The following is an 18,836-nucleotide window of genomic DNA, read 5'->3' as shown; positions in this document are numbered from 1 at the left end:
GGCTCAGAGGGGCTGGGCTCGGAGCTGGGGGTCAGGGCTGTGAGGGGGATGGGGTCGGGGGTGCCCGGCTCAGAGGGGCTGGGCTCGGAGCTGGGGGTCAGGGCTGTGAGGGGGATGGGGTCGGGGGTGCCCGGCTCAGAGGGGCTGGGCTCGGAGCTGGGGGTCAGGGCTGTGAGGGGGATGGGGTCGGGGGTGCCCGGCTCAGAGGGGCTGGGCTCGGAGCTGGGGGTCAGGGCTCTGGGGGATGGGGTCGGGTGGTGCCCGGCTCAGAGGGGCTGGGCTTGGAGCTGGGGGTCTGGACTGTGGGGGGGATGGGGCCGGGGGGGGTGCCCGGCTCAGAGGGGCTGGGCTCAGAGCTGGGGGTCAAGGCTGTGGGGAGGATGGGCTCAGGGGGTGTCCGGCTCAGAGGGGCTGGGCTCGGAGCTGGGGGTCAGGGCTGTGGGGAGGATGGGCTCGGGATGTCCGGCTCAGAGGGGCTGGGCTCGGAGCTGGGGCTCAGAGGTGTGGGGGATGGGGTCGGGGGTGCCCCGGCCCCTTACCATCCCGCTTACCCCCTCTCCCAAACATCGCTGCAGCCGCCTGGTGTCTCCAGCGGGGCCTGAGTTCCCACCGCTCGGCCGCAGCTTGCAGCCCCGCCCCCTTACCGGCTGAGATGCCGGGGGATGGGGGAAGACGGAGGCGGGGGAGCCTTGGACATATTCATGGTCATGGGGGCCCCTGCGGGGCCCGGGGCAAATTGCCCCACTTGTGTGTCCCCCCCCGGGCGGCCCTGACTCTGGGAGTGCCTCTCGCCACCGCTGCAGCCCAGGCTTGGCTCCAGGGGACTCCGCTTCTCTCCCTCCGCGCTCCTCACACACTCCGGGAGCCCCTCTCGCCGCCGCCGCCGCAGCCCGGCCGCGAGAGGAGCTCCCGGAGTGTGTGAGGAGCGGGGGGGAGGCGGGATGCAGGGAGGGAGATTGGGTCCTGCTGCCACTGCCGCGTCGAGTCTCCCCAGGGCAGCGTGGCGTTTCCCGAGTGGGCTGTACAGGGCACCGCCGGGCTGGGCAGGGGGCGTGGATCCCAGCTCGCGCTGACAGGGCAAGTGGCTGGGCTAGGGCCGGCTCCTGGCAATGCCGCCCCAAGCAAAATATAAAAAAAATAAATAAAAAAGGGGGGCCAGAGTGCCGCCTCTTAGAAAGTGCTGCCCCAAGCACATGCTTGGAGGGCTGGTGCCTAGAGCCGGCCCTGTGGTGGGCCACCTTCACAAGCAAGGGGTCATCATGCTCCTCTACTTGCAGGGCCGGCTCTGGCTTTTTTGCCGCCCCAGGCAAAAAAGCCTCCTGCCACTCCCCCCCGCCCCTCCGGCGGGGAGCGCGGCAGGGGAGGGCGGCGAGCCCGGCCGCGGCCCCGCTCTCCCCAGCTGGCTGGAGCGCCGGGGGGAGGGTGGTGAGCCCGGCTGGGGCCCTGCTCTCCCCGGCCGGCCAGCCAGAGCGCCGGGGGAGGGCAGCCCCGCTCTTCCCGGCTGGCCGGAGCGCCGGGAGGAGGGCGGAGAGCCTGGCCAGGGCCCCACTCTCCCCGACCGGCTGGAGCGCCGGGAGGAGGGCGGAGAGCCTGACCGGGGCCCCGCTCTCCTCGACTGGCCGGAGCGCCGGGGGGAGGGCAGCGAGCCCGGCCATGGCCCCGCTCTCCCCGGCCGGCCGCAGCGCCATGCTTGGAGGGCTGGTGCCTGGAGCCGGCCCTGTCTACTTGGATGACTGTCTACTCGAAGCCCCCTCCCAGGACGATGCCCTGGAATCTACTGAAAAGACGATGGCTCTCTTCTCACAACTAGGACTGCAAATAAACATGCAAAAATCAATGCTGATATCCGTACAAAAACTAGAATTCATTGGGGACCACCTTGATGCACTCGAGGCCAAAGTCTCGTTACCACTACACAGATTTGTTATGCTAGTCAATCTGATCACCACAACACAAGCCAGTCCATAGACATTGGCCAGGACCTGCCTACAATTATTAGGTCACATGGCAGCAACCAACTTTGTAGTATGGCATGTCAGGCTACGTATGCGTTGTCTTCAGGGAAGGCTCAGGAAAGTATACATATTGCACAAACACAGCCAGAACATGTGTCTCATGATGCCACTCAAAGTAAAAAATTCTCTACACTGGTGCTCTCAACCCCACAATGTGTGTGTTGGAGTTCCCTTCACACAACTTTATCCATCAATGATACTTACAACGGACGCATTCTCTATTAGGTTGGGGAGCATACTTGCACAACCACACAATCCAGGGCAGGTGTTCCCCGCCTAGTCAACATTACACATCAACCTACTGGAACTATGAGCGGACCACAATGCATGTTCAGACTTCTTACCTCTGGTCAGGAACAAGACCATAAAGGTACTGATGGACAACATTGCTTGCATGTTTTATATAAATCATCAAGGAGGAGCAAGATCACACTCCCTTTGCACTGAAGCACTGAGATTATGGAACTGGTGCATCTGTCACAACATCAACATATCAGTTACCTATCTGCCATGATGTCAGAACACCACAGCAGATGCACTAAGCAGAAAATTCTCTCTGGACCATGAGTGGGAAATAAACAAAATATACAAAATATATTCAGATGCTGGGGTTTCCCGAATATAGACTTTTTGCTACAACCCTGAATGCCAAGTGTCCGCAATTTTGCTCAAGGGCAGGATTGGGACCCCTGATCTCTGGGTGATACTTTCCTCATTAAATAAGATGCACCTCTACTGTATCCTATTAAAGTGGAGCACCCACAGGGATAACCATCTTGAAGAACCTCAGTTACCACACAAGGTGAGTAACTCTCTCTTTTTTGTTTTTTTGTTTTGTTAAAAACAACTTTTCATTGAACGTATGTGGATGCCGAGACCATCTCAGGTTAGGCTAAAGTCTAGTGATTATGGGGCTAGACAGATGAAAGCACAGCAATGTTTCATATTATATTTGTGTGCTTCTCTCACATGCTACATACATGGCATCCCATACATAACCACAGCAAGTACTACTAGCAACACTGCAAATTTAGTCAGAAAAAATATTCATGCTCTTTACTTTTTTCAGATTTCTTATTTGCTGACACTTGATACAAATACTTTTGTGTGTGTTTTGTACAAGAGGACCCTCTAATTGATTTTATCAGCATGGTTATTAATTATGTAACCCTTCTGCCCATCTAAGTTGGCAGCAACAAGGGCCGGGTTCTGTATCTAGGGGTTCCGTTTCAATAACACAATGCAAAACCGGCTCGAGCCCCCACCCAGTGACCTGGGACAATTACATACCACCCCCCTGGGTACCTCTAAGAGGCAATACTTCCCCTCTCGCAAGCACGGAGTCTGAGTGTAGCAGAAAATGTTTAATAACATGAGGTAAACGACATCAGCATAAAATTGGAAAAACACCACAAACAGGATTCATAACACAAACCATGAGCAAAACCCACCCCAGCAAATTGGGCTGTGTCCTTTCCCTTTGGTTCTTGAATCCAGCAACCCAAAAATCACCCAGAGTCCCCAGAGTCCAACATCCCCAAAGTCTCTTGGGTCCAGCAACCACCCAAAGTCCCAAAAGTCCAACAACCCCCAAAGTCTCTGCCCCTGGTCAGTGCAGCCCCAGAGTAAAGGGGGGGGGCACGCAGGGTGTTAAGGGGCACCTTACGTGATCCGAGGCTGGCCAGCCGTCTGTTTCTCCATGGGGGTTCCGCCGCAGCCTTTACCACGAGCCAGTCCACTTTCCTGCCATCCCACGAACTGCTCCGCTCTACAAGCTGCTCCGCTCCACTCCGCTCACCGACCTGTGAGCCGTTCCAGCCGTCCCCACAAACAGCTCCGCTCGTCATTCCTTGGGCCACTCCAACCGGCCCCGCAAGGCTCCACGCCGCTCGCTGCTCCTCCAGTCGTCCCCACAAATTGCTCCGCCAGCTGCTGAGCAATATAGCTTCAGGCTCCCCCACTAGTTAACATAGCCTCAGTGATCTCAGCTCTTAATAACATCAGCTCTTTTGTGATTTCAGCTCTTAGCGATTTCAGCTCATAGTATAGTAGGGGAGCCCCAGTGCTGGTGCACCATTGGCCCAAAGTGAATTCAGCTCAGCAGCCTGTAACTAGACTCCTAAGGGAATCAAAGTTAGCTCTGACATTCCACAGTGGAGAGAGGAGGTGGTGCAATTGGTGTTTCAGACCCTCAGAGGGGGCCCATACCATCAGGTACAAATACCTGTCCCCATCCTCTCTCAATTCACTGGGTTTTGTAACCCATGCCCCTTGTTAAGCAAGTGCTACTTAGGTAATGGTGAAGGACTCACTCAGTCCTTCTGTCATACAACAGTTCCACTGGCCTTGATTCACAGAATCAGGGTAACAAAACTTTATTCTTCCTGCCCCAATAATAGAGAAACTGGGGATCCCACACCAGCCAAAGTAACCACTTTCAGTTGCTGTGTTTCCTGCCAGGCGAGTGGGTGTGCCTATGCAAACAAGATCAGCCCCTGGAGTTCTTTTCCACACTTGCCATAATTCACCACCAGATGTCAGGGTAGAGCTCATCCTGACTCTGCTTACAATTATAAGAAGTTTGTGATATGAGAAGAATGCTTTTGGTAAGCCTGGCAAACTTTTTTCATTAAAATTAGAACTGGTTGGAAAATAAGGGAAGGGAAATGGGAAGAAGAGGGGACATTTCAGTATTTATTTTCCAACTAGCTGTCATTAAGGTGTACATTTCTTCACTGGAGCACGTTTCTCATCTATCCTCCCTTCTCTGAAGAGGTGTGGTCTAAGAACTGGATTAGGACCCTAAATGCCTGAGTTCAAATCATGGCTCAGATATTAACTCTTTCTGAGGCCTTGACCAAGTCACTTAGTATCTAAGGGTATGTCTACACTACGAGAGTAGTTCGATTTTACTTAAATCGAGTATGTGGAATCGATATTACAAAGTCGAACGTGTGTATCCACATTAAGGACAGTAATTCGACTTTGTGAGTCCACACTAACGGGGCAAGAGTCGACATTGGAAGCGGTGCACTGTGGGCAGCTATCCCACAGTTCCCGCAGTCCCCGCTGCCCATTGGAATTCTGGGTCGAGCCCACAATGCCTTTTGGGGAAAAAAATGTGTCGAGGGTGGTTTTGGGTAACTGTCGTCATCCAACCGTCACTCCCGCCATCCCTCCCTGAAAGCGCCGGCGGGCAATCAGTTCGCGCACTTTTCTGGTCAGTGACAGCGCGGATGCCACAGCACTGCGAGTATGTAGCCCGCTGCGACCATCGCTGCAGTTATGGCTGTTGTCAACACCTCGCACCTTATCATCCACCTTTCCCAGAGGCAGATGCTGAGAAATCGGGCAAGGAGGCTACGGCAGCGCGGTGAGGACCTGAAGTCTGAGAGTGGCACAGACCTGTCACAAAGCACAGGACCCCGCGCCGTGTACATCATGGTGGCAGTGGGTCATGTTGATGCTGTGGAACGGCGATTCTGGGCCTGGGAAACAAGCACGGACTGGTGGGACCGCATAGTGCTGCAGGTCTGGGATGAATCACAGTGGCTGCGAAACTTTTGGATGCGGAAGGGAACTTTCCTGGAACTTTGTGAGTTGCTGTCCCCTGCCCTGAAGCGCAAGGACATCCGGATGCGAGCAGCCCTGACTGTCCAGAAGTGAGTGGCCATAGGCCTCTGGAAGCTTGCAACGCCAGACAGCTACCGGTCAGTCGCGAACCACTTTGGCGTGGGCAAATCTACCGTGGGGGTTGTTGTCATGCAAGTAGCCAACGCAATCGTTGAGGTACTGCTGTCAAAGGTAGTGACCCTTGGAAACGTGCAGGTCATCATAGATGGCTTCGCCGTGATGGGATTCCCAAACTGCGGTGGGGCTATAGATGGAACTCACATCCCTATCCTGGGACCGGACCACCAGGCCAGCCAGTACATTAACCGAAAGGGCTACTTTTCAATGGTGCTGCAAGCACTGGTGGACCATAGGGGACGTTTTACAAACATCAACGTCGGATGGCCGGGCAAGGTTCATGACGCTCGTGTTTTCAGGAACTCTGGTCTGTTTAGATGGCTGCAGGAAGGTATTTACTTCCCAGACCACAAAATAACTGTTGGGGATGTCGAGATGCCTATAGTCATCCTCGGGGACCCAGCCTACCCGCTAATGCCCTGGCTCATGAAGCCCTATACAGGCGCCCTGGACACTGAAAAAGAACTCTTCAACTACCGTCTGAGCAAGTGCAGAATGGTGGTGGAGTGTGCTTTTGGACGTCTCAAGGGGAGATGGAGAAGCTTACTGACTCGCTCTGATCTCAGCGAAACCAATATCCCCATTGTTATTGCAGCTTGCTGTGTGCTCCACAATCTCTGTGAGAGCAAGGGGGAGACCTTTATGGCGGGGTGGGAGGTTGAGGCAAATAGCCTGGCTGCTGATTACGCCCAGCCAGACAGCCGGGCGATTAGAAGATCCCAGTGGGACGCGCTGTGCATCTGGGAGGCTTTGAAAGCTAGGTTCCACAGTGAGCAGGGTAACCTGTGACTATTAAGTTTGTTTACAGAGAAGCTGAACCTGCCCCCGTTTCTTTACCCAGTGAATGTTCACTATCCTCTCCAGTTACATACCCCGTTCATCCCGTTCCCACCCTTCCAACACGCGTTTAAAAATAAAATCACTGGAAATTTGTTAATGAACACAGTTGTCTTTATTACTGTTTTCGCGGTAAAGTGTTGAAACTGGGACGCAGACTGTGGTGGGGAGCGGGTGTAGTGTAGTGATGCAAAGAACGCTTCTAAACTCGAGGAATGACAGGCTCCGCACTGGTGGACTGGTTGTTTCAACGGAGCCTGCCACCCCTCCTGTTCGGGACTCTGTGTGTGGGGGCTATGTGACTTTGTGGCAGGGGGAGGACGGTTACAGATCCCCTGCTGCGTGGCTCTGTGATCCAGGATAAGGACCGCTGTATAAGATCTCTAACCGCCCTCCCCTACCACAAAGTCACATAGCCCCCCCCCCCCCCGCAGAACATGAAAACCACCTCCCAGACTGACCAGGGTGCCTAGTGACTGCAATGTGTGTGTGACCTGCTGCTGAACCTGCCCCCACGTCTGTACCCTGGTAAAGGTGACTGTCCTGTCCAATTACCAACCCCCTTCCCCCCCTTCAAACAGACTCTCCTCTAAAAGAACATGATGGAAACAGTAATTAACAGGAACGTATTTTTTATTAGCAACTACACAGTTAGGAGATGAAACTGGGACAGGGGCTTGGGTGAGGCGGGAAGGAAAGGACTTATCAAATTTTGGGGAATGACAGCCTTCTGCTCCTTGAGCAGTCTGCAGGGGTGGAGTGAGAGTTTTCACGGACTCTGCCGCCCCTCCTTCTTGGTACTTTTGGTGAGGGGGGGATGGGACTTTGTGGCGGGGGAGGGTGGTTACAGATAGACTGCAGCGGGGCTCTGTCCTCCTGCCTCCGGTCCTGCAGAACATCCACAAGGCACCGGAGCGTGTCCGTTTGCTCCCTCATTAGTCCAAGCAGCGTCTGAATCGCCTGCTGGTCTTCCTGCCGCCACCTCTCCTCCCGTTCAATGTGTGCTCGATGGATTTGGGACATGTTCTCCCTCCACTGGGTCTGCTGGGCTGCCTCGGCTCGGGAGCAGCCCATAAGTTCTGAGAACATGTCGTCCCGTGTCCTTTTCTTTCTACGCCTAATCTGCGCCAGCCTCTGGGAGTGTGATGCCAGGGTAGGTCGGGAGACAGTCGCAGCTGTGGGATGGGAAAAAGGGAGTGAATTCCTCAGAAAGATAAATTTTGTTGTGAACAAAGAATTCATAGATTCATAGATTCTAGCACTGGAAGGGACCTCGAGAGGTCATCGAGTCCAGTCCCCTGCCCGCATGGCAGGACCAAGAACATAGTCTTTCTCTGTGAAGAAGACCATGCACAGCACCTATCACATGCGCACTCAGGACAAGGTCGAATTATCGGCCTTCGCATTCAGTGCCTGGGGTCTTGCAGTGCAGATCAGAGAAGCGGGGCAGGACACCGGAATTTGGGTAGCAGGCTGACATGGTAAGCCGTAGACTTGTGGCTGCTTAAAACTTTAATAATAGCACTGGCCTCCTTTCACGGTCAAAGCAATGCTCCTAGCGTTGGCCAGTTCCTGCTGCCAGCAATCCGGCAAGCATGAACTCTACCCCTGTCCCACCCCCTCGCGGCTGTCCCAGGGAAAGATCCCTGTATGCTGCCCCTCTCCCGCCTCTACCGCATGGCTGTAAACCGTCGGTTACAGTTCTGTAAAGGAACAGGCAAGCAGTCCCAATACTAACATTCCCCTACCTAATTCAAAGCAGGTCACCATGAGCGACATCACTCTGATGAGGATTTCAGAGATGGAGAAAGAACGGATCCTTCGGGAAAGGCTGCAAAAACCAGGGCCGTATGCCGCCCTGCTCTGCAGGGCAATGATCCCGGAGTACTTGATGATCTCCTAGCTCGGAAACGTTTCCTACTACGGAGGACACAATAGGCCGCTCTCCCAAGGAACCTCATGCAAAGGCTTTCCAATTACCTGCAGGAGAGCTTCATGGAGATGTCCCATGAGGATTTCAGCTCTATCCGCGGACATATAGACCGAATTTTACTGTAGCTGAACTGGCAAGGACTAAACAGTAGAGCGCCTAGGGCAAACCAATCATGATAAACTGGACATTGTTAGATTTTTTTGCAGTAGTTGCACTGCCAAGGACTGAAACGTTAAGCGCCTAGGGCAAACAAATCATGAAAAATCCACTGTTAATATGAATGTTCTGTTCAAAATAAATGTTTACATGTTTAAAACACTTACCGACTGATCCTTCCCCTGATTCTGGGTCAAGGTTAACGCCTGGGTACGGTTGGTAGGGGATCTCTGTGAGGGTGATGAAGAGATCCTGTCTGTCTGGGAAATCAGCGTTGTAAGCGCTGTCGACTGCCTCTTCCTCCTCATCTCCTTCCTCATCTTCCCCGTCCGCTAACATCTCCGAGGAAGCGGCCGTCGACAATATCCCATCGTCAGAGTCCACGGTCAGTGGTGGGGTAGTGGTGGTGGCCGCACCTAGGATGGAATGCAGTGCCTCGTAGAAACAGTATGTCTGGGGCTGGGATCCGGAGCGTCCGTTTGCCTCTTTGGTCTTCTGGTAGCCTTGTCTCAGCTCCTTGATTTTCACGCGGCACTGCGTTGCATCCCGGCTGTATCCTCTCTCTGCCATGGCTTTTGAGATCTTCTCGTAGATCTTTGCATTCCGTCTTTTTGATCGCAGCTCGGAAAGCACGGACTCATCGCCCCACACAGCGATCAGATCCAAGACTTCCCGATCAGTCCATGCTGGGCCCCTCTTTCTATTCTGGGATTGCATGGCCATCTCTGCTGGAGAGCTCTGCATCGTTGCCAGTGCTGCTGAGCTCGCCACAATGTCCAAACAGGAAATGAGATTCAAACTGCCCAGACAGGAAAAGGAATTCAAATTTTCCCGGGGCTTTTCCTGTGTGGCTGGTCAGAGCATCCGAGCTTGGACTGCTGTCCAGAGCGTCAACAGAGTGGTGCACTGTGGGATAGCTCCCGGAGCTATTACCGTCGATTTCCATCCACACCTAGCCTAATTCGACATGGCCATGTCGAATTTAGCGCTACTCCCCTCGTTGGGGAGGAGTACAGAAGTTGAATTTAAGAGACCTCTATGTCGAACTAAATAGCTTCGTTGTGTGGGCGGGTGCAGGGTTAATTCGAGTTAACACTGCTAAATTCGACATAACCTCCTAGTGTAGACCAGGCCTAAGTTTTCTTGTAAAATTGGGATAATATTTACTTAGCTATCTCACAAGAGTATTGTGAGGATTAATTAATGTTTGTAAAGCACTATAGAGGGGCTATTCTCATTGTATTGACCTACAAAAAGGCCTTGTTGTACTGTATTCAGAACATGATTTGCTAGACTTTAAAAAAATGTGCTTTTTAAAAAGAGAAGATGGGACTTAACATATCATTTCAGACCAGTGGCTTTTTTAAAATATAGTATCCTTTCTCCATCACTAGCCAGTATCAGGTGCTCCAGGGGAAGGTGCAAAAATTACCATAATTGGCAATTATAAAGTAACCTACATATAGGAGGGAAATCTTCCTAACCTCAAATATTTAGTGGCTGACATGCCCTGAAGGCATGGTTAGAAGACATGACGTTGAGCTGGGTAAGGAACCCTACTACAGTTTCACAAGTCGCTTCCCACCTCACCCCCCAACCCTCCTAAACAAATTGTTTGTTTAAAAATCTCTTTGATAAGTGAAATGTAAGAGAAAGAAGCTAACGTTTAGTAGCTAAATTTGAAACTATAGGTACATAAAGTTATGCTAAGTCTATATTTAGGGCTGTTGTATTAATTTAGATGGAATATATGGGCCCAAAGTGTCAATGGTGTTAACTTAACTCTGTCACTATCCAACATTAAACAGTGCCAAACAAGGTTTGGTATACAGAGATCTTAGCCTGCTCAGTACCATGGCAAATACATCTTTAAACATTCTTTTAACCCTTTATTAAAGATACAGTAAAGAGGAAAAAGCATTTGAAATGTAAAATATTACGTAAGCTTTTTATTTTAACAACATCCATTGTTCCACTTTCCCTTTAGCTGGAGAGAGTCTTTAGAAGGAAACCTCCCTGGTCTGACACTCTTAGATGGTATTTATGTAGAACAGTATTGTTATCTTATAGTACTTGACATCAGCGGAGTTTCTCTAATGAAGACGTGAATCTGGCTCAGGGAGTTTAAGATGATGTAACATGTATGTCAAAGGGACAGACGAGTGGAATGTTGCAAAATATATGTATAAAAATATTAAAAATTGTTTTGGCTTAAATAACTTGACAGTTCCCTTTTCATTATGTACAGGTAGTTTATAAAATCATCCATTACAAAAGCCTTTGTTGACCAGTGTCACTATTGAAAGAATCATCCACCATTAACTGTACACCCAAGAACAATAAAAAAAGCCTGAGAAAACAGATGTTCCTTTCACCATGTTCTGAAAATCAATAGACTTTGACTCAGTTTGACCAGTTGGTGAAGTGAGTTCTAGAGCCAAGGAACCTCTACTGACAATACCCTGGTCCCAGATGATCAGATCTAGCAGCACTCAGCAAAAGTGTCTCAGCTGCCACATGGAAAGATATTTGGTCTCTCAGGTAACCAGGATTGGAGATCAGAGTCAACATGTTGAATTGGGAGCTAGGAGTTTGAAATAGGGAGCATGGTCTGTCTTTAGAGATTTGATGCAGTATGATGTTTCCATCTCTTACTATTAAGAAGTCATGCAGCCATGATCCATTCAGGAAGTCAATAATAATGGATGCTGTGACAAAGCATCCATCTGAGACATGGTAGGTTGTTTTTTATGAGATGACAAGTTTAGTTGATAAAGGTAACTGTGACATTGTATGCATAGATTCTGTAAGGCATCCGATTTAATCCCGCATGACATTCTGATTAAAAATTTAGCACTATATATAATCAACAGATTATATTAAATGGATTAAAGACTGTTTAACTGATAGATTACAAAATGTAATTATAAATGGGGAATCCTTATCCAATGTGGGTGTTTATCAAGTTCTGCAGAGATCTGTTCTTGGCCCAATGCTGTTCAATATCTTGATCAATGATCTGAAGGAAAAATATAAAATCATTGCTGGTAAAAATTGAAGATGACAAAACTTGGAGTGGCAAATAATCCAAAGTGCTTGTTAAACTGGACTCATTACAACAATATGCATTTTAACACAGCCAAATACAAAGTCCTACATCTAGGAGCAAAGAAGGTAGGTCACATTTACAAGATGGCGGACTGTATCCTGGAATGGATTTATATTGGAAAGGAGGGGGGAGGGGGTGTCAGTGTAGATGATCAATTGAACATGCACTCCCGGTGTAATGCTGCAGCTAAAATGGTGAGCATGATCCATGAATGTATAAACAGGGAGATATCACACCGGAATGTGGAGGTGGTATTACCTCTGCATATGACATTAGTGAGTCCATTACTATAACACAGTAACTCCTCACTTAAAGTCATCCCGATTAATGTTGTTTCGTTGTTATGTTGCTGATCAATTAGGGAACATGCTCGTTTAAAGTTGCCCAATGCTTCCTTATAACGTCGTTTGGCAGCCGCCTGCTTTGTCCACTTCTTGAAGGAAGAGCAGCCCATTGCAGCTAGCTGGTGGGGGCTTGGAGCCAGGGTGGACCGGCAGCCCCCCTATCAGCTCCCTTATCAGCTCCCCGCTCCCCTAAGTTCCCTGTGCAGCAGCCGCCCAGCAGATTATCAATTGCCAGCAGTTCAGCTGTCCCTCTCCCCACTGCCATGTGTGGCTCCTGCCCTCTGCCTTGGAGCTGCTCCCGGGAGCCTCCTGCTTGCTGTGCAGGGGACGGGGGAAGAGGCGGTCTAATGTCAGGGTGTCTCCCTCCCCCTGCTCCTGCACCCCGCTTACCCCTTCTCCATATAGAGCAGGGTCGGGACAGGACAGGGCTCAGGACGGAGAGAGCTTGCTGGCCGCAGCTGCTATCTCAACTTCCTGATCTTTTTAAAGGCAATGTACTTAGAATGGTGTCAGCACACTTAAAGGGGCAATGCACATCTCTCTCTCTCTCTCCCGCACACAGGGTGTGTGTCTCTGTCCGCCATGCTGTCTCCCCTCCCTCCATTCATGCTGCCTTGTAGAGTAAGGCTACATTAACAACAATATGTTAACCCTTGAGGGCTCAGCCGAGTGCTAGTTCATCATTTAGCAGTAAGGCATTTCCTGGGAAATATCCCACCCTCTAACTTCACCACCTCAGCCAAGCTTCACAATCATCATTGCTGTGTACAGTATTAAATTGTTTGTTTAAAACTTATACTGTGTGTGTGTGTGTGAGTGTGTATATATATATATATATATATATAATATAGTTTTTGTCTGGTGAAAAAAATTTCCCTGGAACCTAACCCTTGCTATTTACATTAATTCTTATGGGGAAATTGGATTAGCTTAACATCGTTTAGCTTAAAGTCGCATTTTTCAGGAACATAACTACAACGTTAAGCGAGGAGTTACTGTACGTTGTTGAAAAACTGGAAAGGGTTCAGAAAAGAGCTACAATAATGAGTAGAGGTCTGGAAAATGAGCCATATAGTGAGAGACTTAAGAAGCTCTATATATTCACATTGTCTAAGAGAAGGTTAAGTGTGACTTGATCATGGTCTACAAGTACCTGCATGGGGAAGAACTTTCTGATAGTAGAAAGCTCTCTACTCTAGCAGAAAAATGCATAGCAAGATCCAACAGTTGGAAGTTTAAGCTAGACAAATTCAGACTAAAATAAGGCACATTTTTTTTAAAATAGTGAGGGTAATTGTCCGTTGCAACAATTTACCTAGGGATATGGTAGATTCTCCATCACTGGAAGTATTTAAATCAAGACTGGATGTCTTTCTAAAATAAATGCTATAGTTCAAACAGAGGTTATATGGACTTTGTGCAGAAATTACTGGTGAAGATTTTTTTTGGCATGTGTTATGCGGGTGGGGAGGGGGCAGACTATATGATCATAATGGTCCTTTCTGCCTTAAAATATATGTATGACTCACCTGACTAGATGCAAATAAAATTGTTTTTCATCAGCATTATCACATGAGAATCGAGCAATAATTGCCATGCTGTTTGAAATGATTCACAATCATGAGTGCCAGCCTTATGGCTGACTGTCGAAAAGCAGGGCAGATACCCCAAACTGGTGGTATGTTCTGTAATTAGCTTTCACCAACTCAGTAACAAATGTGAACTCCTGCTCACTGTAACAATCTTACCATGGAGCCATAGACAGTCCCCCATGGCATTCCAGTCTATCTTGCCATCCAGGCAAGCTGGACTTCGTGATAAATGGTTACTTACACCAAAAATCACAAAATACTCAGGTTGCTCCCAGTCTCAAGAGACCAGTCACTTATCCCAGATTAATTTGTACTTTAGACCTCACACCAAAGACAATGCTGTTAGCCGATCCTATAGTAAACTAACTAAGGCTCTGATAACTAGGAAAAAGAAATGAGTCATTTAGAGGTTAAAGCAGGCAACATATAAGCACAAATGAGTCACAATCTAGTGTGGCAGGGCCCCCCATAAGGCTTTATGGAATATGCTTATGAATGTATATATGACATAACTAGAATATGTTGTATGCTACCTAGGCCATGTAACATATCTATATAAAGGTTATGATCTACTGAATACATTCCTCCTATTTGTATGCATGTATCATTTTTGTACTCGAAGTTAGGAATATTGGGTGTATACTTGCTTGATTTCTATTGAGAAAGGAATGTGCAAATTAAATGCCCAATCAAGAATCACTTAAGCCAACAATGAATTCGAAGACGCCAATCCACATTGGTGCTTTCCCAGGAATGTGGCTTGGCTGGTAAGAAACTCAGTCATGCATGGACATGTGACTGGCCCGTGTGACTCCAAAACTCCATCTTGGAGCTGGACTTTGCATAGGAGAGAGGAGGGGGTCTCCACCCACAAGAGAAAGTCTATTTAAACCCCTGGGAGACCCCTTCATTTGGTCTTCAGCTGGATAAAGAGATAGCCTCTCCACCCCCAAGGATACCTGAAAGAAACTGGAAACAAGGACAGTAACTACAACGGGGGGTGAGTGATTGCTGGACCCAGACTAGCAGAAGACTAGTCTGTAAAAGGAAGCTTACTGGAACAGGTGAGGTTTTATTTGTATTCAGTTTTTTAGACATAGACTTGCGTGTTCTATTTTATTTTACTTGGTAATTCACTGTGTTCTGTCTGTTACTACTTGGAACCACTTAAATCCTACTTTCTGTATTTAATAAAATCACTTTTTACTTATTAATTAACCCAGAGTATGGATTAATACCTGGGGGGGGGGGGCAAACAGCTGTGCATATCTCTCTATCAGTGTTATAGAGGGTGAACAATTTATGAGTTTACCCTTGTGGAAGTTGGGAAAAGAGTAGACATCTTAGTCTTCCAGGAAGAGCAAGAGTCAGGCTAACTCTAACAGCTAATAATGCGAGACTTCCAAGCAGGTCCTGGGCGAGTGGAAAAGAACTGTAAGAGATGCTGTTTTTCGACCTTATGTTAGATAAGAATAGAATGCAGACTGTAGCAGAAATTGCTGAGAAAAGTAAGATATCAGAAAGGAATATGTATAAAAAAATTCAGTTGTTGATCATTACTGTATGTCACAAAAGGTATAAATGCTTGCCTTAATTGTTTATCTAACAGAGACCTACCTCGGGAGGGGAAACTCTGCCAATGTGTACTCTCCCGACTAACTGCAGTTGCTCGAAATAAACTGCCTCTGGCTTGTTGCTTTAACCCCAGAGAGTGAGAACTCGTTTTGCTCCCATAATTTGGTGCCGTGACTCAAATGGCTAACGCCTGGTTGGGACAGTGACGAACTACTGCAGACTGTTCCCCTGTGAACCCCATGGCGCCATAATAGAGGTAAGAGACCTTTTGAAATCTCTATTGGGGTATCGCAGGGGGACTGCCCGTGGGCTGTCTGTCCCTTTTGGGGCTCATGCCATTCGAACTTATTGATTTGCAACAAGGCCAGATGCAGAGTGGTACTGGGGAACTGTTTGCCACCCCCAATATGGTTAGTTCATGCGGTACTGGGGAATAGTTTTGCCGCCCCCAATAAGGTTAATGCATCAGTGCTGAGGGGTTGTTACCACCTCAAGATAAGGGAAAGAGTGTATTAAGTCCAGAGATAAAGATTAAGATTATTGTTACATGAGATGCATCTAGATATGTGAACTTGTTTTTCTCCCACACCCTGTATAAGCTTTATACAGGGTAAAACGGATTTATTTGGGTTTTAGACCCCATTGGGAGTTGGGCATCTGAGTGTTAAAGACAGGAACACTTCTGTAAGTTGCTTTCAGTTAAGTCTGCAGCTTTGGGGCACATGGTTCAGACCCTGGGTCTGTGTTGGAGCAGACTGGTGTGTCTGGCTCAACAAGACAGGGTGCTGGAGTCCTAAGCTGCCAGGGCAGGAAAGCAGGGGCAGAAGTAGTCTTGGCACATCAGTTGGCAGTTCCCAAGGGGGTTTCTGTGATCCAACCCATCACAGTGGCGTAGTCAGCAGGATCTGTGCACAACTGATTGCTTTCATAGAATCTCAGGGTTGGAAGGAACCTCAGGAAGTCATCTAGTCCAACCCCCTGCTCAAAGCAGGACCAATCCCCAGACAGATTTTTGCCCCCAATCCCTAAATGGCCCCCACAAGGATTGAACTCACAACCCTGGGTTTAGCAGGCCAATGCTCAAACCACTGAGCTATCCCTCCCCCCATTTTAAGTGAGTTTTAAGTGTGGTGGCTGGAGAACAGACAAAGTGGTAACTCGTTTGTTATTTTCTGTTTGCTTATTTTGGGTATGGGAAGTAGGGACAGAAAAGGAAGCAGAATAATTAAGAGGGAAGATCAGAACAAGCTAAAACTGCACAGGTTGCAAATTGCCCAGAAAGGCTGAACACTGGGCACTGGGAAAGTCTCTGTTAACTAAGAAGGCCCTGAGTTGAGTGCATCCCAGTTTCAGTGAATTTGCAGAGGGGGTGTGGCCCAGCACAAGAAAGCAGGAAAATGACTACCAGTGAAGCAACTTCTAAACTAGAGCTGGCTAGACTGGAAGCAGAAGAGAAGGAAAAGGACCGGGAGTTTCAATTGAAACTCAAAGAGGCAGAGGAAGCCAGGGAGGTGGCTGCTCACAAAAGAGCAATGAAGGCAGAAACAGCCAGGGTGGAGGCAGAAGAGGCTGCCCACAAGAGAGCTATGGAGGCCCAGATTGAGGCCCAAAAGCATGAACTGTCTGTTATGGAGTTGAAGAGACAAAACCCTTCAGCTGCTGGCTCCACTTCCCCAAAAACCCACAAATGGGAGCGACTATGTCCACAGTATGATGAATCCAGCGATATTGCTGAATATTTCATCACCTTTGAGAGACTGTGCACCCTCCATGTGATCCCTGAAGATCAAAAGATGACCACATTGATAGCAAAATTGACTGGCAGAGCTCTGGACATATTCAATAAGATCCTATTGATGATGCTTCAAACTATGGTAAATTTAAGGAACTGGTTTTGAAACAGTTTCAGGTTACACCTGAAACCTACAGAGTTAAATTCAGGAGTCTTAAGAGAGGATCTGGATTGAGTAATGTGGCTTATGTAAATGAAATGAGGGATTTGGTAGATAATGAGGGGGAAAGGCATTACAAGCTTGGAAGAAATGTGTGATTTGGTTACTTAGGAACAATTCCTGAATATGTGCAGTGATGATATAAAACAGTATTTGTGGGACAAAAAGGTGAATGTAGTGGGTGAATTAGCTGGGTATGCAAACTCTTATGAGGAAGCACAAGCTGCGTTTAAACATTAACCACTGGCAGAGGGTTACAGGGTTGGGGAAAAGCAGAATCACTGTTTTACCCCTGGGGAAAAGGAGGCTGGGCATTCACCTCCCCATTCCCCTGTTACTTATCCCAAATTTATTTATCATAAAAAAGCATTTCTTACACTGTGAATTTTCAGAATGCTGTGCTGAGCAAAAGAGATATGCTTGTCTATTCAGTGCACTTTGTGCAGCCAGTTCTGAAAAATGGGCAACAGAGTGTGTGTCTAGACTTCAAGCAGAAGATGGAAAAAAAGTGAACCAATCTACAAAACCCTCAGACTTTGCAAAGTGGTAAGCAGTTTATATTTTTTTCCCTGAAATTACATTCTTAAAATATTTATTGATTGCAGGGGTTGAAGTGTCTTCATTTTAGTTTTGGTTGTACATTAGGCTTTCCAAAATTAAGAACAAATTACACTAAAGGAGGCCAGATGCAAATCCGACCTTTTTAAAAAATGGAAGGCTTAGCTATAGTCAAAGACAGATCTCAGTTTTATTTCTTTTGATGTACAGTTCAGCTTTAAAAAAGCAATGAAATAAAAACGATACCTTCTTGCTGAATAGAGCTGCTTATGTTAGCAGTAAAAATATTTGACCATTTTTAACTTCTGTTAGCTCTGCAGCGCCAACACAGCTCTAGGAGAGATGAGTAGGATTCTTTTCCTCCTGCATCATCACTAGAAATTTTAATTAAGTCCAGGCTACCCTCTGCTATCATTTGCACATGTAATTGATCTGAAGATAACAAAATGATCATTAACCAGCAAAATCATTATTACCGATGATGATGAATGAGAAGGAATAACCCAGCTTGACTTTCAGATCCTGCTCCAAGTTTGTTGAGCTGGCACTTTAGAAAAAACTATATTTTTACTTATAACCTGGGCAAATTAGATTTTCAGAACTATGAGGCACAATAAACAAGCAACTCCATGAAGCCATTTTGACACGATTAATCAGAGGCAGACCACAATTTCCTTCATTTTAAAAATTAAATTAGTTCTCATTGGAGCTGGAGCCCTAGTACAGAACTCTACATCAAGGAGTGCCCATCTGCATCTCTGGTTATGGACTCCTGCATTCTGCATGCTTCCATCTGCTTCCGAGGAACAGTAGGGAACCTGGGCTCTGGGCTCTGGCCACTGGTGAGGCTATCTGGTGTTAGTAGGCTCAGGCAGTTAGCCTCTCTGTGCCTGCAGGAGTCCCAAATATTTGCCTACTGGGTCTATGCACCTATCCTTTTTAAGCCTAAAAGCTACTGCTCCACAGATAAAACACTGCTCTACAGCCAAAATGCTTCTGAAATAAATGTAGTCAA

This window comes from Terrapene carolina, unplaced genomic scaffold (genome assembly GCF_002925995.2).
Source record: "Terrapene carolina triunguis isolate 2854851 unplaced genomic scaffold, T_m_triunguis-2.0 Scaffold88, whole genome shotgun sequence".
Taxonomy (NCBI): domain Eukaryota; kingdom Metazoa; phylum Chordata; order Testudines; family Emydidae; genus Terrapene; species Terrapene triunguis.
This window is presented reverse-complemented; position numbering follows the sequence as displayed.